At 32.1% G+C, this 23,063-nt stretch overlaps 1 non-coding gene across 1 annotated transcript; it reads left to right on the top strand.

Annotated features, from left to right (window-relative positions):
- Window positions 1-21,066: 21,066 nt before the first annotated feature.
- Window positions 21,067-21,173, top strand: LOC120151006. Its single transcript, XR_005518574.1, has one exon. It is a non-coding gene; the product is annotated as a small nucleolar RNA R71 (small nucleolar RNA).
- Window positions 21,174-23,063: the final 1,890 nt, after the last annotated feature.

Below are 23,063 nucleotides of genomic sequence, written 5' to 3'. Positions count from 1 at the left end.
TTTGTCCATAGAGGCGAAAGCTTTAAGGGCTAGAGGAGGCCATCCCCCCAAAATAAATTATTAAACTGGCTCCCTCAAAAAGATGTGTATAATAAATTGTAACATCCCAAAAAGCAGGCTAGTGACCAAAATACAAATTTTGAAAGTTTGATGGTCGAAGTAGAAAAATGAGAAAAGTTTAAAGACCTAGATGATATTTTTCCCAAAAAATTTTTTATTCCATAAATGGATTTAGTTAGTGACTAAATTATAAGATTTTATAAAGTTTGGTGACCAAAGTATAAACTTTAAAAAGTTTAGGGACCAAAATTGATACATGCATCACAAGGCTCACATCAAAGGAAGAAGTAATAACTCTTCCAAATGATCCACCCGTCCAAGCATTGGAAAAGAAGATCAGAACAGAAGCAGACTTACGATGACTTTTTGAATGGGATCCTGATCTTATTTAGTCAAGATGTCTTCTGGAGATACGACCGTCTGTCTCTTATCTTTCCAACGGTTCTTGAATCGCATCAATCTGATATCGGGAACTCAAGATATGGCTATTTTACTGAAGACGGTGCATGAAGAAAATCCTATACGGGATTAATACGGAATATTGTAAATATTACGAATTTTCAATATTTTTATTGATTATTTGTAATATAACTTAATATAGGATGATGCATTATCTTTTAGGATTAGATTTATTATTTTATTAGGAATTACGGTTGGGTTAAAAATATTTTCTTTAATTATTATTATTTTATTAGGAATTAGAGTTAAGATATGTTTAGTTTATTATTATTTTATTCATTAGTTATTTAGGACCTTTAGAACTCAGCCCCTATATAAAGGAGGCTTCATTAAACTTTGTAATTCAAGATTTCTTTGATTAATAATACAACGAGAGTTCGTTTTTGTAAGTGTTGATTGCCTTGTGCCTTCGAAGCTTCTTCTCCTTGAGTTCTTTCAAGTTCTTGTGAGGGAGATTAATCTTCACACTCCAATTTGCCTTTTCATCGTGACTAGGAGGGTTGGTTAGAGCCATATTATCGTGTTTGCCTTTTCATTGCGACTAGGAGGGATCGATAGGACACTTATCCATCTATTTTCCACAAATCCATCCTTACCATTATCATCTTTACCGTTCACCTTCATAAGGGAGATCTTTTGATTTCTTGGTTATCTTATTTTATTTTCAATTTCTTTATCTTTTTTTATCTTGTTCTAATATTGTTTCTTACCTTGTTTTCAGCACCTCAAAAAACCCTAAAAGAACCCTAGCTATTGTCGCCACCTTCTCTATTCATTCCTCATTGTTCTTCATCGAGTCTAGAGCTTTCTAGGTTTGATTCTTCAACAAGAGCAACGTTCATCAACCCGCTACCGCTTCCCTATCAATTGGTATCAGATTTGGGCCGATTCTTGGAAAGAAGCAAGCAATCTTGTTTGTTCTTGCACACAACACCGTCAAGGTACCCTAACGGAGCTAGTTCAGAGAAGATTCATAATTTCAGGTTATTATTTATTTAATTTTAATTTAGATTCAAATCATTCTTGTTAGTTTGCTATTTTAAAAAAACCAAAAAAAACAAAAAAAAAACCAAAATTTCAAAAAAAAAATTGCAAACGAAGGTATTTAGGGCTGATTTTCTCCAGATATCATATTCGTCTTAAGTTTAATCTCCAGTCCAAAATTCACTTCGATCAGAGTTCATTAGATCCTTCAAATACATCATTCAAGTTTTATCGGCAGATTCGGTCTAGAATATTGTCGAATTTCTTGAAAATTCTACAGGAGGAATTTTGTGGTGAAAATTTCCAGATTGAAACTCCATATATTGGAGATCATTCACACAAAAAATCAGAATTTTTGGAGATCAAGAACAACTTCAAACAAAGTGATCAAGAAAAATATATTGTTTGAGGACTCACCGTTCAACAGAGTATACTGGATACTACTGAAGGTATTTGGTTCTGAAATTTTACAGGTGGTTTTCTTGACACATCGAAAGATATTCAAGAATTTTTCCAGAATTTTTGGATACCGGTAACCCCCTAAAAACGTTTCTCAAGTTGATCCAGCGTTTTCTAGGTTTTCTGGTTTGGTCCTTTTTTTCTTTGACTCTTAGTGCTTTAGGTTCTTTTGTTTTTCCCTGTTATTGTTCTTTTGCATTATCTAACACATTATCTTCCTTGTGTTAGTAGGACTAAAGAGTTTGCATACTTCTTCCTTCTTTGCATTCTCGTTCTCTTGGAGTCTAACCTTTGTTTGGCCTCTTAGAGCTTTTAGGTTTTTCTTATCGCCTTTGCTAGTAATCAAACTCCGATACGAACTGTGAAAGACTACTTGGTAAAGTGAGTTTTAAAGAGTACAAGATCGGCTTACTTGCCTCTCGTTGTGTTACTTTCTTGGAGTGACTTGTGAGGTTTCTTACTTTGTTGAATTTTCTTTCTTTTATTTTTATTTTACTTTAAAATTTTCTTTCGAGTGTTATGATTTCAGGATGTGTGACAATAACAACAAGACACTTACGGCTATCTTAGCCGCACTTGCACGACTCACGACTCACGACTCAAGTTGAAAGATTTGATGAACTTACCAATACCGTGAGAGAACAATAAGAACCACAACTGGATCTACCAAACCAGAATCCAAGACTAAACAATGATGAACTTTTGGTACCCAGGCGAGAACAACCACGTTTCCAAGCACTCGAACTCTTTGCAAAACCAAAGTTCATGATCCCATCTTTCAAAGGAGACAACGATCCGGACAGGTACATCGATTGGGAAGGAAAAGTTGATCTCATATTCGCATACCATGACTACCCCCAAGCTAAACAAGTTCCCCTTATCACCATGCAATTCGAACGATATGCTCGAACTTGGTGGATGCAAACAAGGAAAAAGATCCAGAAATTCCAAATTCCAACAATCACTTCTTGGACCGACCTCAAACAAACCATGAGGAAGCGATTCCTACCAACACATTATACACGAGAAGCTAAACTACGACTACACCAACTTCAACAAGGTAGAAGTTCAGTTGAAGACTACTACAAAGAGATGCAGTCCTTACTCAATAGGGCTAACATAACCGAAAAAGAAGAGGTCACCGTGTCAAGATTCATCGTCGGCTTGAACTCAAACATCACTGATCTTCTTGACCTCCATGGGTACGAAAACCTTGAAGATACACTAAACAAAGCAATGACAATCGAAGTACAAATCCAAAGGAGATTCCGAGAACATTACCAAGGTACTTCATCCTCTTACCAAGGTAATTCTTCAAATCTTTCCTCGTCTTCTGCTCCATATTCTCTTAAAAAGCTAAGAGATGACAAACCTAACAAGGAGAAAGAACAACCAGTAAAGAATGACACACTTCCAGCCCCTAAAGATCAAATGATAATTTGTGAGGAGGTAGGGAAAGCAAAAAAAGAAAAAGCTGAGAAAGAGGCAAAAGAAAAAGAGGTCACTAGTTACAAAAGCCAAAAGAATAATGACCCATGGGAGGTGAGTGAACCTAATTGTGAGAAGAAAAGAGTGACTCAAAATCTATGTGTGAGCACAAAAGAATTGAGAGAGAACCTTCTTTACAAACAACCTTCCATCCTTGTTCGCTTTAGAGAATCAATTGTTTCGATTTCTAACATTAACAAAGATTTGCCTAGTGTGTTTTCATCTTTGTTACAGGATTTTCAAGAAGAATTAGGTGATCCACCTGACAGATTGCCATTGGAAAAAGGAAAACAACACCAAACCAATCTAATTCAAGGTTCCATCATACCTCGTCAAACATATAATCTCGAAGAAACCAAAAAGTTAAATTTGTTACAAAAGGCTACATCCATGAAAGCCTTAGTCGTAACGTCATTTTAATGACGAAACATGACTTGAACAACTCCACATGCTTTATAGTTCATGCATAGGGAATACATGTAAATGATGAGAAAGTAAAAGCAATACGAGACTAGCCCACACCATCTTCTATCGCAAAGAGTTGTCGAATAGTGCTAGGTGACCCTCCTGACGGGTTACCACCTGAAAGCCCTAATCACTATGCTATATCAATGAAGAGTCATGATTTACGAGAGTCCAAAGGTAAGGCTCGTGAAGTTGTCATCCAAACTAAACACAACTCCTTTAAGTGCGTAACATACCGAGGTAAGCAAAACACAGTAGACGATACACTACCACGAAGGTATACTCTTACCTATCAAACTCATAATACTATTCCGAGAATTGAACATATCAAAGATTTATATCACGATAACTCAAATATTTTTTATATTTCTACCCATACTTTTAAAAGTGCTTTTAATGAGTTTTATCTTGTATATGAGTTTCCTTGCCAACTAAACAAGTTCTACAGTCCACAAAGCTCCTCCCGGGAATCATTAATTCATGAACCCCACTTAGGAGACTTAAGGGATTACTTTAACAAACCAGTTGACATGGTTTTTAAACACTCATTCTCGCCACACAAAAAAACCATGGAGAAATTATCCGAAATAATCATACATAAAGCCAACAGTGGCCGACGCCATGTTGAATTTCAACCAAAACATCAGATTACAAGACTTGTATGCAAAATAGGATTTCAAGACTTCAAGAAATCAGTTCCTACAAAGAAGAAACCTCGACTAAAACGCATAAAGACACATCACATTGATCCTGGTAAATGTTTCACAAGTTTTTCTTTTAACACATCTAAATCTCTTTCTTTTGGATTTTTAGATTCGAGGACGAATCCTTTTGAGGAGTGGGGGAATGATACATGCACCATATTCCATAATACATGCTTCTTTGGACTAATGTTTCTACTCGAACCTATTAGAAGAACAAAGTCTCGAAGATTCAAAGTATATCTATTCGGTAAGTATAATGTGAATGAATCATTAAACGATTCTAATGGTGTTCCCTTTAATGTTTCAGATTCGAGGTCGAATCTTTTTGAAGAAAGGGAGGATGATACATGCATCACAAGGCTCACATTAAAGGAAGAAGTAATAACTCTTCCAAATGATCCACTCATCCAAGCATTGGAAAAGAAGATCAGAACAGAAGCAGACTTACGACGACTTTTTGAATGGTATCCTGATCTTATTTAGTCAAGATGTCTTCTGAATATACGACCGTTTGTCTCTTATCTTTCCAAAGGTTCTTTAATTGCATCAATCCGATATCGAGAACTTATGATATGGCTATTTTACTGAAGACGGTGCATGCAGAAAATCCTATACGGGATTAATACGGAATATTGTAAATATTACGAATTTTCAATATTTTTATTGATTATTTGTAATATAACTTAATATAGGATGATGCATTATCTTTTAGGATTAGATTTATTATTTTATTAGGAATTAAGGTTGGGTTAAAAATATTTTCTTTAGTTATTATTATTTTATTAGGAATTAGAGTTAAGAAATGTTTAGTTTATTATTGTTTTATTCATTAGTTATTTAGGACCTTTAGAACTCAGCCCCTATATAAAGGAGGCTTCATTAAACTTTGTAATTGAAGATTTCTTTGATTAATAATACAACGAGAGTTCGTTTTTACAAGTGTTGATTGTCTTGTGCCTTCGAAGCTTCTTCTCCTTGAGTTCTTTCAAGTTCTTGTGAGGGAGATTAATCTTCACACTCCAATTTGCCTTTTCATCACGACTAGAAGGGTTGGTTAGAGCCATATTATCGTGTTTGCCTTTTCATTGCGACTAGGAGGGCTCGATAGGACACTTATCCATCTATTTTCCACAAATCCATCCTTACCATTATCATCTTTACCGTTCACCTTCATAAGGGAGATCTTTTGATTTCTTGGTTATCTTATTTTATTTTCAATTTCTTTATATTTTGTTTATCTTGTTCTAATATTGTTTCTTACCTTGTTTTCAGCACCCCAAAGAAACCCTAAAAGAACCCTAGCTATTGCCGCCACCTTCTCTATTCATTCCTCATTGTTCTTCATCGAGTCTAGAGCTTTCTAGGTTTGATTCTTCAACAAGAACAACATTCATCAACCCGCCACCGCTTCCCTATCAAAAATGGTAATTTTAAAAAATACGATTGGTTTCGAAAATAAGGATTAAATATATTATTTTCATATTTTTAAATGTTGGAAAATAATATTTAAGAGTTTAATTCCATGTTTAATTTAGACTGTTGGATTAAAGTGACAGAATTGTAAGTTTTGAAAATTGCAAGGGAAAAATGGTAAAGTGGGAAAATATTTTGTTCATATTTGACTTTGGAAGATGATAAGGTTTTTGTGGATTGGTATTAATGTAAATATCAAGTTCATTAAGGGTAAGTTAGTATATATATTTTGATTTCAAGGGTAAAGTGGTAATTTAACATTTAAGGAATTTTTTTATTTTTATTATAAAGAAAGATGAAGAATTATCATATGAATTTCTTCATCTTCCAGCAGCAAAGATGTGAGCTCTCCCAAAGGTAAGAAAACATTTTGTTTTCAATTTTTGAGTCAATTCCTTTGGAATTTGATTTATGCTATGAAATAGGAAAGTGATCTACGCGAAAAACGCTATCATTTGGTACCAATATTTCTTTCTAATCTTGCTGGATTGCAAAGATCTCAAATCTAATGGTTTATTTTCATGATAGGATTCATGAAATTGATGATAAATATTGATGATTTAGAGGTTCTAGATTCATTTTCAAGCTTGATTTATGGTTAAAACATGTTGAATCTTTTTAGAAATTATTCTTTGAAAATTCGGCCATGATGTATTTGAGTGAGAAAAATTATGGAAAAATTATATAAGATTGGAAATGATGTTGGAAGTATTCTACAAGCCTTAGAAAAATCTGGGGACCATTCTATAATTTTTGAAAAATTGGGGACCAATTTAATAATTTTAGAAAAGTTTTTGAATGATTGTATAATTGGATAATAGTTGATGTACCATGCTGGAAATTACTGTTTTGGAATTGAAATGAGCGTTAGATGTGAATATGACCATTTTGGAAGTTTGAAAAGATTGATGATTTAAGTGTAACTTTTACATAGTTGGGGTGCTTAAATGTAATTATACCTTTATAAATGTAATTGGAGGGTAGTATCGATACATGGAGTACCAATAACCCTAAGGAGAGTATCGATACCATTTTTGGAACAAGAACTTCGAATGCAATTTGGGTATCGATACCCTATGGGGGTACCGACACTACTTCAAGAGGAAAATAGAATTAAATCTTTCTTTTAGTCTAAGAAATAAAGGATTGAATCATAATATTTGGAATGCTGATATGTATATTATATGTATGATTGTGTAGATATCGAGAACAAGCAAGTTCTGAAACGATCACAAAGTTAGGATCAATCCAAAGAGATAAATCATAGAAGTGGATTTGGATATATAAAGTGTCAAGGTGAGTGTAAATTTAATTTGTACTTTTGTTATCGAACAAACATTGGCTTGCGATGAGCCAGTGACGGAGTTACTATGGTAAGAAGGGACTACTAAGATGTTATTTGATTTGTGATTGATGTGATACTTATGTGTGCATGAGTACATGGAAATAGGTATATATATGTCATATGTTATTATATGTGATATGATCTACATGATTACATGTATATGCAATATGTGATATTGAACTACATGAATATGAAATTATAATACAAGCTATGTGGTATTGACATAAGTGATTATAGGAATAGGTAATATAAGATACGTGAAACCAATATAAGTAAATACATGGAAATAATATATAATTAATGTGATATAAGTGATTATGTAAAATTGTGAGATAAGTTATATAGCATTGATATACGGACTATATGAAAGTATGTATATGAATACATGTATAAGTTTATATGTTACTCTATGTGTTATGTGATGTATATATGAACATATGTAAACAAGATATGACATACGTGTTTACATGAACACATGAGAAATGATATAAGTTATATGATATGATCTATGTGATTACATGCACATGTGATATATGTTATATGATATGGACCTATATGACTACGGGAGAAAGAATATAAGCTATGTGACTATGTGAACATGTGAATATATGTCTATGAGAAGACATAAGAACAATATATAAGTCATGTGACAAGTGAATGTGAATCATATGAAAATGTTCTACGTGTAAGTGAAATATGTGCCTATATGAATATGTGAAACATAAATGATAATGCCCATGTTATGTGATATGAGAGCTAAGGGTATAGTTGGCATGTCAAGAGTCGAGGGTTCTATGTGGTCCTTCGGGACAAAGTGGTCATTCGGGACATAATGGTTCTTCAGGACAAGTGTTCAGTGCCCCTAGTGGGAATTTATACGAGTTGTGATGACAACATATGTGCACAACCTCAGTGTACTCGCATACCTTAAGTTCTTAGTAATGTATATGGGCCTATAAAGATATCAAAAGTGTTTGCATTATTATATGATATCATGTTATTATTGTTTACACTGAACCATATGTGTATCATGGGCTAATAAAAAGATAATAACAAGTACAATATATGTGATATATATGCTTTTGCTGATATGAAATGTGTTACATGAATTATATGATGTTATGTGTGTTTCTTTGTGAAATGATATATGTGTTATATGATATACAGAAATGATAAGTACAAGATCATATGATAAATGGGTTAATGATAATGATAGAGATCATGATAATGATGTTGATGTTGATAATGATGGTATATGTGCATGTATGCATTCTGTTATGTGAAATGTTTTATGGTTTCTATTATATGTTTTTATGGCTCACTAAGTCAACGACTTAGCGTGTGATTGTTTCACACGTAGGTTCCGAGAAGAGGAAGAATGATAAAAGTTAAGCAAGACATGTTAGTTTCTCCTTTCCAATGATCAGATCAGAAAAGAATTGAATAGTATGTATTTTATAATATTGATTGTGGTTGGCATGTAAATAAAGATTTGAATCCGATATGCTATAATCGATTTTGTAAAATCATATGATTGTATTTTATGTAATTATTCAGTTGTATTTTGTAAAAGTTTTAAAATTATTCACTATTTTGTAATAGTAAATATTTGAAATGTCAATGTGACAAATTGGATTCGTATCCGGGTCGGAGACAGATTGAGGGTGTTACATAAATTATTAGATTTCATTACCTATAGAATATGTATATTACTTTGAAACTTGAAAACCACCTAGATATTATTTATTGAAAAGAACTAACATTTATTTTTTAAAATTATTATTTTACTTTTAAATGAATAAAAATCAATTATTCTTTGTTATTTTTATATCAATATACAAAAATTTCTTTGTGTTTTTTTCTTTTTTAGTTGTTTATATTTTTGAGTTGTTCATCTTCTATGAGTTAAAGACTTTAATCAAGTTATCAAGTATTTTATTTCATTTAGAGGTAAGTTTTTTTTTAATTTTTCAATTAAATCTTTATTTATGGTTTTACTTAAAGTATAAATAGAACTTTTAAAATTTATTGATTAATTTGTATACTGTGTGAATTTATTTTAAAATTAAATTAATATATTTTTATGGTTATATGTTACAAATTATGTGAAATTATGAGCAAAAAAGATTAGATTATTTTTTTCAGGAAAAAGACGTTGATAGTATAGAAATTAGTATGTCATTGAACACTCCAAGGCTTGGTCATCAAAGTTATAGTCAACCTCATCTAAAGTCTCCGGTTGTTGAAGAATTAATGTTTAGTTCATAGAATGTGATCTTAGGTTACGTAAGTTGATGTGAGAATATACAGTTAATCAACGAGATGAAATTCGATGAGTGTACTTGAGAGTAGGTCCATATCAAATTCGTCTCTCTAATTATTCATTTTCTTATGAAAAACATCATAGGCGTTTTCAATATTCTTGGTTTGCTCAATTTTTTATTGGCTCGAGTATTCTCTAACTATGGATGTTGCACATTGTTTTCCATGTTATCTTTTTACCATGAAATCTTGTATGTAGTGTCCTGAATCTCAGGTTAGTAGTTCAGGCTAACCCGAGAGAAAATTAAATAAACCCATTAGGTTTGCATGGAACCCTTATCCAATTTTGGAATGATTGGGTTTAGATTTGGGGCCCAAGATGATGTAAAAAGGGTTTTTTTTAATTGAGGACAAATAAGGAATGACTAAGGTGGTAAATTACCCAAAAATCTTTTAAAAGTTGAAAATCTTTAAAGAGTGCTTATGCCACCGTGGGAATTAACTCCTCTTCATTCTTGTCTTCTTCATTATTTTAAAACTCTTCTCATTCACTCCTGTAAGTTCCAAAGGCGAGTGTTTTGCCTCCATTCTTCCTAAATCATATTTGTGAAGGAAAATTTTGTAATCTTCATTCCTAGAGCATTCTTTTGGGCTCTTACTCTCCACAAATGATTATGGTAGCCATAGGAGAAGTTTAGAGGGGGTTTTTGGTTTTGAAAGCCTTAGGGTGATACTAGCTTTTTTAATGTTTAAAATCAAGTTTCCAGCCTTCCTAAGTCTTAGAGATGAAATAGTAATTCATTTTCTTATTGTTTCTAGTGAGAGAGGTGGGTGAAAGCTCAAAAGTAAAGGGCAAAAACAATGAGGTTCTTGGGTGAGCTTGAGGTTATTCCTACAACTCCTAGTTGTAAGGTAACACACTTCTAACCTCTCCTTACTGCTTGTAGATCAACATGTTTAGTTTTGATGCTTGTATGAGTGTATGAGTCATTTGGGTGAATTTTGGATTTTTAACATGAAAATGGGTTATTGATGTTGTTCATGCATAAAGTGTTGACCTTTTATTACTCTTTAACTCTAAATAAGCCTTTAACACTATTTGAGGGTCTTAGGGATACTTTAAGAGTGATTTGGGAGGTTTTTCACGAGAAGAACATGGTTTTTTGGTATTGGATGGGAAAAATTCAAAGGGTTTATGAGGAGAGTATCGATACCCCTTAGGAATTAGCGATGCTATTCATGAGGAATTTATACTCAGAGGCCTAGTATCGATACTTAGGGACTTGATCATATTCTAGTGGTCAATTTTGTTATCAATACTTAAGGGAGTATCGATACTCAGGGTAGAGTATCAAAACTCCTAGTAGGGGTATCGATACTGAGGTATTTTCCTAAACATCGAATGTGATTTTGGTATCGGTACTCATGAAAGTATCGATATTGAGGGTAGAATATCGATACTTTTAGGAGTAATATCGACACTGAGGCTTTTTCCAAGACATCGAATATATTTTTAGTATCCATACTCGGGGAAGAAGTGACACCATGGGAATGGAAGTACTTATACCCAATAAGGAGTATTGATACGATCGTTAATATTTGGGCTATAAGCCTAACTTGTGATAGAGAGTCGTAATAGGTTCCGTTAGAAGGGAAAACTATTTAATAAGCTTATAAATAAGAACCCTAATAATTTGTGTGATAACATAAGACTGTTATGAGGTAAGATTCCATAAGATTTATGCCTTGCTTGATGCTTGGGAAACTTCGAGGACACCCAAGTTAATTGAGTACGACATATAGTTGAGTAAGAGAATATCCATATATACAATATAATGCGATGGCATTCAAACCGCTAATTGGACTTCGAGTTGATACTAAGTGACCCAGACACGTCCCGAGTACTCGAGAAGAGTAGACTAGCTTGGAAAGGTGACGACGCTACGTATCCAGGGCCTAGTTTAGTGTATAGTAAGATGTTGATGCTATGTGACCCAGATCTTACCTAAGGTATATTAAGCAAATAGGTGTGAGTTCTATGATGCTATAAGTTACACAATGACGATTTTCATTGTGTGATAAATGCATGCATGATTCATAATTATAATTGTAGCATACTCATTTGTTGGATGCTATAGTATATTTGAGTTATTTGTATGTCACTGAGCTTGTGAACTCAACGTATGAAATGTGTTTCTATGCGCATATTCTTAGGTGCCAGTTGAGGGACTCTTCACTAGATTTAGAATTTCCAAACTTGATTATCTATCAGAGTACGTTTCCAATATTGTAGTGGTCATGTACTTTCATAGACCCTTTTGTGTAATATTTGAGTCGTAAACTCTACTTTTAAACTTACGTATTTTGGATACTACTATATGGGGCTCTCGCATACTTTGTAAATGTATTTGTATTTGGTATTTTAATATGTTTTGAATATAGAGATATTAAATGTTTTTAAAAAATTGATAGCCATTTAGGTGGTTCCATGTGACATTTTAATCCTTCAGATTTTAGGTCAGACCGGATTAGGGCGTTACATGGTAGACAACCTGATTGAGATGTATTCATTGTTAAAGGGTTTAAAAGTTGGAAAAAGTAAATTTTGAAAAGAATTTTGCTTTTCTTAATCACATTGGAGATGATCATTGTTCATCGCATAATAATGTTGTAAGATATTGTGTGGATTAATGAAGAAATCTAGAAATATTGAAAAAGTAATACATCAAGAAAAACTAGAACAAATTTTGAAAAAAACTAAGAGTCAAAACTTTGATAGATGTTGTTAGATGGCTTGCATTTCATGCTTGTGCTTTTAGAGGTCATGATAAGACACTTAATTCAAAAAATCATGAAATTTTTCTTGAGTTGATGAGCTTTTGGCATCATATAATGAAGATGTTAAAAAGTTATGTTGGAAAATGCCCTTAAGCATGCTAAGTATGTTTCTCCTTTAATTCAAAAGGAGATAATTAAAAGACAATTTTACATGTTATTGCTAATAAAGTTTGAAATAAGATTTGTGAAGATATTAGAGATTCAAAATTTTGCATCATTGTTGATGAAGCTCATGATGAATCCAAAAGAGAACAAATGTCTCTTGTTTTGAGATTTGTTGATAATATGGTTATATTAGAGAGCGTTTTTTATCTTACACATGTTAAAGATACATTGGCATTAACTCTTAAAAATGAAATATGTGTTATTCTATCTCGTCATGGTCTTAATGTTCAAGATATTCGTGATCAAGGTTACGATGGAGCTAGTAATATGCGTGGGAAGTGGAGAGGATTGAAAGAATTATTTCTTAATGATTATTCTTATGCTTATTATGTGCATTGTTTTGCTCATTAGTTACAATTGGCTCTTGTTAATACATCTTGAGAGGTACATGATACTTTAAATAATGTAACAGTAAAAGTGCAAGCATACATTATCATGTCAAGTAATAAAGTAGATGCAAATTAATGCATCGAGTATCATATCCACAGAGATTAGAATTACTTAGAGAATTGCTATAACATTAAGTAAATAAAATAATAGAATCATATATGTGATACTATGAACAAAGACATAAAAATATAAAAGCTAAAATAAATATTCGAATAAAGATATGAAGGGATGAAGAGAATCACAACAATGGCAATGAAAGCAGCTAAAGATTATGGAATTGTTAAACTCAATCATGCAATTAATTATTCCACAGCAATACGACCAATGCGTCTGACATTAACTTAGCATGTTTTCCTTTCTCAATGGTTCCACCCAGAAACTCACAGCAATGCTAGATGTTTATATCCACTTATGCAAATTTACCAAGTATGCTACGATAATCAGTCAACTATATCTCTCTATGTAATACACCAAAATTTTGGGTAGTGACCAAAATATAAATTTTGAAAGTTTAGTGACCAAAGTATAAAGTTTGGAAAAGTTTATAAACCAAATTTATTTTTTTAAAAGTTTAGGGACCAAAAGTGTAATTTTAAAAAGTTAGGTGTTTTGACACCATAAATAGTTCACCCCCAAGAATGATACATTGGTGGGAATCAATTTTTTTATCCGAAATTTGTGTTAAAATTTAGAAAGTGTTAAAGTCCGGTAAAAATTCATTAAATCGGAACGAATAGGAATTTGGAGAAAATTTGAAGGACATTAAATTAAGCTTAGAAATATTATTTCCACATTATAAAATGATGGAAAATAATATGGATCTTTTGATTTGAGAATTTATTTCCATGTTCAATTTGGACCGTTAGATGAAAATGGCAAAATTAAATTTTTGGAAAAGTGCATGGGAAAAGTTGTAAAGAGCATAATGATTTTTTCATCTTTGACTTTGTAAAGATGATAAGTAACATGTGGTTTGGTATGGATGTAATGATCAAGTTTCATTAATGGTAAAATTGTCATTTCCCAATTAAATGAATTTTAAATTCATTTAAGCTTAATAAATGACACATGCACGTGAAATTGACTAGAAATTTCATGAAAATGAGGCATTCTTCAACATCCATTACGTGCTCCTCATAACCCTAGATAAGAGAAATTTTATTTTTTATTTTGGAGCAATTTCCTTTGGTTTTTGGGTAAAATTATGGAAAAGAAAATTGTTCTTTTTGAAGAGCTCTATCATTTGATAGCCATTATTGCATGCTAATAATGCTTGATGTTAAGTTCCCAAATTTTAAGGTTTTTGTTCATGTTAGGGTTCATGAATTAATTATGGATTTTGAGGTTATTTAGGTTATAGAAACATTTCCAAGCTTGTGTGATTATCAAAACCTCCTAGAAATGTTATTAATAATTCTCAGCCTAAACCCTAATTTGGGAATATTTGTATTTTGATGAAATTAGATTAGGGTTTAATTGTAGAAGCTTGGAAATTTTGATTTGAGGTTAATTTCATGCTTGAATCAATTGAAATCAAGTGAAAAATCATGGAACCCTAACCTTGAAGAATTAGACCATTGTGTTTAAGGATAAGAAAATTTATGGAAAAAATATATAAGGGTTGGAAATGATGTAGTAAGGATTCTACAAGCCTTACAAAGTTATAAGATCAATGTGTAATTGTTCAATAGTTGATGTACTATGCTGGAAATTAATGTTAGAATGTTGAAATTAATGTTAGGATGTGAAATTGGGTCATTTTGGAAAGTTTGTAAAAGTTGAGGATAAAATCACAAACATGGAAAAGTTGGGAACTTAAGTGAAAATGTTATGTGAAATTTGGATAAAAAGGAAATTGAATGTTCAATTACAAGTGTTAAGGTCAACAAGTAAGTTGTGACATGAAAAGTGTATCGAATGAGCATCAGAAGATTTTTAGGAATTTATTTTCTAATGTGTGCCTATGTTAGTATGATTATAATATGTGTTTTGAATTACATATGTTTTGTAAATGATGCTCATTTAGATTTTGTTCTTGAAAACAAGATCAAACATGATTTAAGATAAGGAGAAGCTTAAGGATGGAATGTGAATATCTAAGGAAGGTTTACAAGCTAAGGACACCAGGTGAGTGCAAATTTAATTTGTACTTATGTTATTGAACAAACATTGGCTTGTGATGAGCCAATGACAGAGTTACTATGGTAAGAAGTGACTTCTAATTGTTATGTGTTTTATGGTTCATACATAATTGTTCCTTTGGTATGCTAATAGAATTAGTGAATAAGCCAAAAATGCAAATTGGTGAAATCTGCCCGGATTTGTGATCGGAACAATAAGTTTACAAAATCACCATAAATTATACATAAATGATTAGAGAATGATTTTTATACCATTGGAGTTTCATATCAGTCTAGTTTTGTGTAGAAAAACAACTATTGATTTTGAGGTGTATATAAAAATATGAATTTTTTATCAATGATAGGTCAGAAAATAGGGCAGCAGATTCTGCTCAAAACAACTTTTGTAAGTCAACTTTGAAAATTCTCTATAAATTGTACAAATTGAATAGAAGAAGTGCCTTGAATGGTTAGATTTTATTTGATTCTAGTTTCTATAGGTATAAAAGGAATAATTTTGAAGGTATAGATTAATACAGAATAATATTTCTTTGAAGGTAGTGCAACAACTAGAACATGAAATTGTGAAAAAAATTGGGAATATAAGCAAATCGAAAGCAAATGATCAAGATAAAGCTTAGTGAGGCTTATATTTTGACTTGTATATAATGTCAAGTGAGTAAAATGCATGCATGAATTATACATGGATGTTTTATACATCACTAGGAAGACTTGCGATGAGTCTACCTTATTTATATTAGCATGATATTTATGCCATTTATCATGTTTTTGACATGTTTTGAATATGTCAAAAGCTAAATATCAAATGCATTGATCTCTTGCATATACATATATGTGAATATATTTTGTGTATAAACTACCCAATGCTAAATTAATTGGTATATTTTTCCATGGATGAATTAATTAAAGACTATAAGCCCAAGTATGTTATTGAAGGTCAGTGGTATTAATGACATGCCATAGAGTCCAGCAGCAGCATATTCAGTATTGCACTAAAGGATAACTAGTGCATATGGTGGGCACGACCTTATGGCGTCATATTCAGGACTGTATTAAAGTATACCTAGCACAGAAGGTAGGCATGACCCAACCTCATGAGAAAGCACTACGGTGTAATATTTGACTCGTATAGCGGGGACCTCATAGGTTTATATTTTGGGCTATGGTTTATTGGGTAATAAATGAAAAACATGTGAATAAGCTTATGAGCTTATGGAATAACTAACAATTATATTGGTAAGAAATTTTATATGTGATTCAAATCATGTTAATATTAGTAGCATGATTGAAAATACAAGTAAAGTGATCATGATGCATTGAATATTTATTGTTACATTTATATATTGCATTGCCTTGAATAATTCTATGATTGCCTCATTAAGTGTATACTAGTGTGTGATGATTTTCACGCGTAGGTAAAAAGAAAGCAAAAGGAGTAAGGAGCTGAGCTTGGCATCAATCACCAATGGATAATTACAGGTAACAGTGATGATATCCAATTGTGTTCTAAATTTTCTAGCTAGCACGTATACGAGTAAGAAATATTTGGAATTTTATAAATATGGTTAGCAATTAATAAATTAATAGTTTTAATAAATATTTTGATATTAAACTATGTTTTAAATATTAATTGATTGGATGTTAATCAAACATTTATAGACAATTTATTTATTATAGGAAACAGAGCAGAACTGTCTGTTATTTCCTGAAACATGATTTGAAATAGAAGTCGAACTGTTGTAATTTGATTTTCTCTGATTAACTATTTTAATATAAATGGTTACAAATATGGAATTTGTGAAAGAATTTTTTTTACCTATTTTGGGTTAAGAATGTTTTGAATGTTTAGTGTGACATCATTAACTTGTAAGAGTACACTATACGGGTTAAGGGTGTTACACTCTATACTGAAACTTTGCTCTCACAATCACTAATGTTGTGACAGTGAACTCACCTCTCGATGCATTGCTCACACAATGCAATTCACCTCTTGATGCAATAGACTAGGCCAATATATCTCTATACTAATGCCTTAATAAAACCAAGTAAACATCAATCGAATCAATGAGCAAACAAAACTAACATGAAACTCAAAAAATATATTTAAAAAGAATAACATCCAAGGTTTAACAAATTCCACATAAATTAAATAGTATTTCAACTAAACAAAAATAAAAGCCCCTCTCGGATTTGTCTTATTGTTGTTGTCGTTGATGATATCGCTGATCACCAGCCACCACCTCTCGGTGATGACTTTGCCTTCACGTTCAGCTGCTGCTCTTCCCCAAAATTGCCTAATAGGATGTTGACGGTGAAGAAAAGAAAAGAATAAAATAAAACACTAAAAAAACTCTCTTTAATTGGTAGTTGTCGCATCTTTTATATAATAATTAAAATTCCTAAAAAGTAGAGTTTAAGCTTGCATTAAATTGAGTCATTTTCCATTAAGACTCTTTTCCATATTAGGATTTTGTCCAACTGTCAACAGTTTTGCCTACGCATCAATTGCTACAGCAACGACCCAACAATATTTCCTCATATCAGCACACAGCAGCAACTGTATCATTAGACAATGTCACAACATTAGAGTAACAATATCATAGAAAAATATCATAATTAATCCAAAAATTACCAAATCATTCCCAACAATGCATGTAATGCAAAATTAACTAAAACAATCTAAATATGATCCTAATATGCTAAAGTACAAGCATAAACCAAAGTAAAAAGACTTTAAATAATAACTCTTTTGGAGAGTTATCACACCCCCCAAACCTAAGTGTTTTCTTGTCCTCAAGCAACTACAATGCAAAGAATGATTATGCTAAATAATATGCTTCCAAGCCAACTTATATTTTTAACTCATTCTTTCATCGCTTTGAATTTTTTATTGCTACCACAAATGTGGTAGCATTAACTGATCTCAAGTTAAGGAATGTGTTGTCAACTTAACAAACTCAGAATCCATAGAGTGATGTAGTGTGCAAGCAAGGTGTATCCAATCAATACTTCGCTAATTAAAAAAATTATTCTTACTAACTTTTTTTTTAGATTTTCAATGCTATAGCAACATCTTCCTCACTTTATTTCATCGCTAGAGTCAGTGTCGGGCACCTCCAAGATCTGTTTTTATTTACATTTCGTTACTAAATCCAGTTTTAGACACCTCTAATAGATTGTAATTTGAAAAGCATTGTTTTTCACTATAGCCAATTTTGGGTACCTTTAATATCCTTTTGTCCAAAACAATGCTAGAGGCAGTGTTAGGCACCTCTAGCATTTGAAGCATTTAAAAAAAAAGTTCAAATGTTTTGCTATAGTATCTACTAATGCTGTGAGATTTATAGGGTTCAACAATTTCTAATGTCTCTAAGTATTGAAAGCATACACCATTGTGTTAAAGTTTTCCTACAAAATCCTAACCTTAGCAAGAATCTAACACATTCCTAATACATTTCACCACTCAAAAAGAAAAATAAATCGTCATTGAATTTCATCAAAAAGAGTTTAAAAATTTCATCATCTACAACAACATCCTAATCCTAATGCATCGACAATATGAACAAAAACTTTACAACATGAACAAGAAAAATAAATGCAACGTAAAAAAAAACAACACACTCCAACCTGAGATGTGCATTGCCCTCAATGCATACAAAAATAAATAATATAAAAGAAAACATGGGAAAAAGGAAAACTATACTCCCCTAATAATGTTGAAGATGTTGTGCATCAATGGTTATTTGGAACTGCAACTAATGATGTGAAGCAAATGTAACAAGAAAAGTACAAATTGAGGACAATATGGTGATCAATGGTGCATTTGCTGGAAAAAAACTCGAGATAAAAGCATTAAATATAACTAATAAATAAATAAATAAACATAATCTAATCTAATCTAATGTTATAAATGAATATTGAAAACATGTAAAAAATTATTTCACATAGTAAAATGGAGGTTTGTGGTAACTTCTCCTAGGTCATAGTAAAATGATCCTTTTTACTTGTTGATGGTTGCTGTGACATTATCGTACAGCTTCAGATTTTTACACTTAAATGGTCGAAACATTGTTCAAAGAAAAACTCTTGCTTGCTGGAATCAGCCATGAAACACACTTCTTCATTGTCACCATAGAAATACTACGCCTTTAAGGGTGACTTTGCATATGAGGGCCTTCATTGTCAAAGCCTTGTGAATCATTCCTTGTTACGTCGATGTTCTAGTGTCATTTTGAACCATGGTAGCATTTGTAGCTTTTCTTAGATGCTCATACTGTAACTTTGTAGTCAGCATTAGTGGTGTAGAACTGTTGTTGATGTCGCGATCAATATAGAAGCATTGGTTCCCCTATGGCTCATCTAAGTTTTCTTTTCTCACATTAATTAAAGAGTTCTTCAATGCTCCCACATTCATCTAATTGCTCTTATATTATTGCTTCAACAATGTCAACATCATGATATTCGCCTTTTCATTGCATGAGTGAAGGTCGAGCACATTAAATGTAATTTGTTGGTCATTGAGATGCAATGTGAGTTCTTTCCTTTAACTATTGGGTAATTTTCTCATGACAATGTCGCTACACCAATTCTATGTTTCTTGAAAAACACCTCTTCATAAATTTAACATGGTTTGGTGTTTACTCTAATGCTTTCAGCAATGTTATGTTAACGCGCAATTGTTACAGCACATCAATGGATTTCTAAATTTTTGGTTCTCCCTGATTTTCTGGAATCGTTGAGGAAATAGAGGTGGAGGTCTTGGATTATATTGTACAGGTAATGTTGGTGGCATAACAGGTGGCAATGTCACATAATTATTGCTATGTCCTGTATCCTTTGTTTTATCATCCACATTGGGTATTTGAATCTCTACGTCCAACTCCTTAATCTTCGCTTGTTGTCTAGTCTTCTCATCGTCTTTCTTGTTTTATCTTTTAATTTTCCAAGGTGGAGTCCACTACATGTTGTGATGGCTTTGCAATGCACATTGTAAGGAGTTTTCCCTTAAGCCTTATAAACTTCAATGTTACTCGGCAATGCTCCTTGTGGTCTATTGTTGAGCGCATTGGCTAGCTATCCAGCTTGATTCTCTAATGTTCTTAGCGATGCTGACTGGATTTGGATCACAACTTCATTTCTTAAGATCTACTCCTTCAGAGACTTAATCAATTTCGATGTTGAAGTTAGGGTTTGGTTGGAAGAATGGCATTGAAAATTTTGTTGATTGTTGTGTGTTGTTGTGGCATTGCCTGATAATGGACTGCTGATGTTGCAACATTGGTTGTTGCTAAGTATATTGTTGCTTCGAATAATGTTGGTGTGTATTCCTAAAAGTCGATTGCAATATCGTAATGGGGTTGGCTATATTCTGACACCTCTAAAAAAAGTTAGGATGATTTCAGAAGTTCATATTGTAGGTGTTCCCATAAGCATTGACATTTTCATTCTTGTTGTAATTTCTTAAAAAATACACAGACTCAAGGTTTTGGACATTCTTCAAAATTATAGTTATCACTACATAAACACAATTAACAAGAGATGTAGCTTTTACCTCACACATACCTCCAAACTTTTTCATGTTCTTTATCATTTCAGTCAATGTTGTCACATGTGGTCAGTGTGTAAGAGCATCGTTCCCACTACTATAATATGTCTACCCAATATAGTCCTTGTATTGGGGTATTGGTAGTCATTGTTGGCAATACTCTCCAAGATATCATACACTTCATTGTAGAACTAGTCCAACAATGCTCCATTGGCAGAGACATCTACAACCATCCTTGTTTGCATGTTAAGTCTGTTGTAGAAAATCTCTATTTGTGTCCAAAACTGGAAACCGTGCATTGGGCATTTCCGCATAAAGTCTTTAAATCCCTCCCAAGCTTCATAAAGGTTTTCATATTCCATTTGCTTGAAATATGTGATGGTGTTCCTCAATCTAACATTCATATTGGGAGGGTTGAATGAAAATAAGAACTTTTGGGCAAGTTCATTCCATGATGCTATAGAACCAGGTGGCAGCGAGTTAAGTTACGCCTTGGCTTTTTCACCAAGTGAGTAGGGAATAATTTCAGCTTCAAGCCTCATCAGGTACTCCTTGTGTATGAATGAGTCAAAAACTTACATAAATGCTCGTAAGTGTGCTCTAGGGTCCTCGGTGAATCCTACTATATTGCCTCATTTTGCAACATTTGGAACATCTATAGCTTAATTTCAAATAAGCAGACAAACATCATAATATTTTGTAAAGGTGGTATTATTCCAACTTAATCAATATTGATGTTGTTCTCCTTTCATCAATTATTGCTTTGATTTATGAAGAAAAGAACTATTAAAATATACCACAAAAAGAAAAAAATTATGTTATTGTTAAAATAACAAAATTATATATGTGATGTTGTGAACAAAAATAAAGATAAATTAGTAGGTTTTCCTCTCTTGATTACTCCACCCAAAAACTCACAGTAGTGTTATATCTCTATACCCACTTATGCAAATTTACCAAGTATGCTACGATAATCAGTTAGATCTCTCTATACTGAAATGTTGCTCTCGTAATCACTTATTCTACGACAGTACAATCACCTCTCGATTCAATGTACTGGGCAATATATATATATATATATATATATATATATATATATATATATATATATATATCTATATATATATATATATATATATACTAATGCCTTAATAAACCAAACAACATTAATCGATCAATGGGAAAAATTAACTAATATGAACTCATAAATATACTTAAATAATATCATCCAATGTTTAATAAATCCCACATAAATTAAATAGTATTTTAAATAAATAAAAATAAAACCCCCTCTCAGATTCATCTTATCATTATTGTCATTGATGTTGTCACCAATCACTACCACCCCCTCTGTTAACTTTACCTTCATGTCTACCTGCTGCTATTCTCAAAATTGCCTAAGCAACCATGGTTGAAAGTAAAGAATAAAAAGAATAAAATAAAACCCTAAAAAGCACTCTATTTAAGGTGGTTGTCGCATCCTTTATATATAATTAAAAACCCTAAAAGTAAGTTTAACCCCACATTAAATTGAGAGTCTTTTCCATTAAGACTCATTTCCATATTAGAATTCTATCTAGCTGTCAACAGTCTTCTCCTGCGTATCGATTCCTATAGCAATGACCCAACAATCCTACCTCGTATCAGTCCATAACAACAATTGCAACATCAAATAGTGTGGTAATATCATAATAACAATATCACATCAAAATATAATAATTAATCCAAAATTAGCAAATCACTCCATCAATGCATGTAATGCAAAATTAACTAAAAACAATATAAATATGATCCTAATATGCTAAAGTGAAAACATAAGCATAAGTAAAAAGATTTTAAATAATAACTCTCTTGGAGAGTTATCAGTACTTTCTGTTCACAAATTTTTAAAAATTGAGTTTCATTATCAATTCTGTTGATGCCTCATGTAAACGCCATGAAGAATTATATACTAGTCAAGAAGCTACAATTGCACATATGTAGCTACAAATAAACTTCAAACTGGAAAAGGTATTAACAAATTGATACTTTAAAACGAGTCAGATATACTCGTTAGAGCTCACATTTTCGTTCTATATGTAGTCTTATAACAATGTTTGATGCAACTTGCTTAGTGCTTGAAAATATTAAGATTGAAGGTTCCATTTATTCTCAATAAGGAGATTCCATTAGTTCATTTAAAATGATTTAATTGTTTGAATTTATTTTTATTTTGCATTTGATGAAAGAGATTATGGGCATTGTTGATGTATTATGTCAAGTTTTGCAACAAAAGTCTCAAGATA

The sequence above is a fragment of the Hibiscus syriacus genome, unplaced genomic scaffold, assembly GCF_006381635.1.
Source record: "Hibiscus syriacus cultivar Baekdansim isolate YM2019G1 unplaced genomic scaffold, ASM638163v2 tig00002793_pilon, whole genome shotgun sequence".
Taxonomy (NCBI): domain Eukaryota; kingdom Viridiplantae; phylum Streptophyta; class Magnoliopsida; order Malvales; family Malvaceae; genus Hibiscus; species Hibiscus syriacus.
Note: the sequence above shows the minus strand (reverse complement) of the source record. Positions and strands in the feature narration are given on the sequence as shown.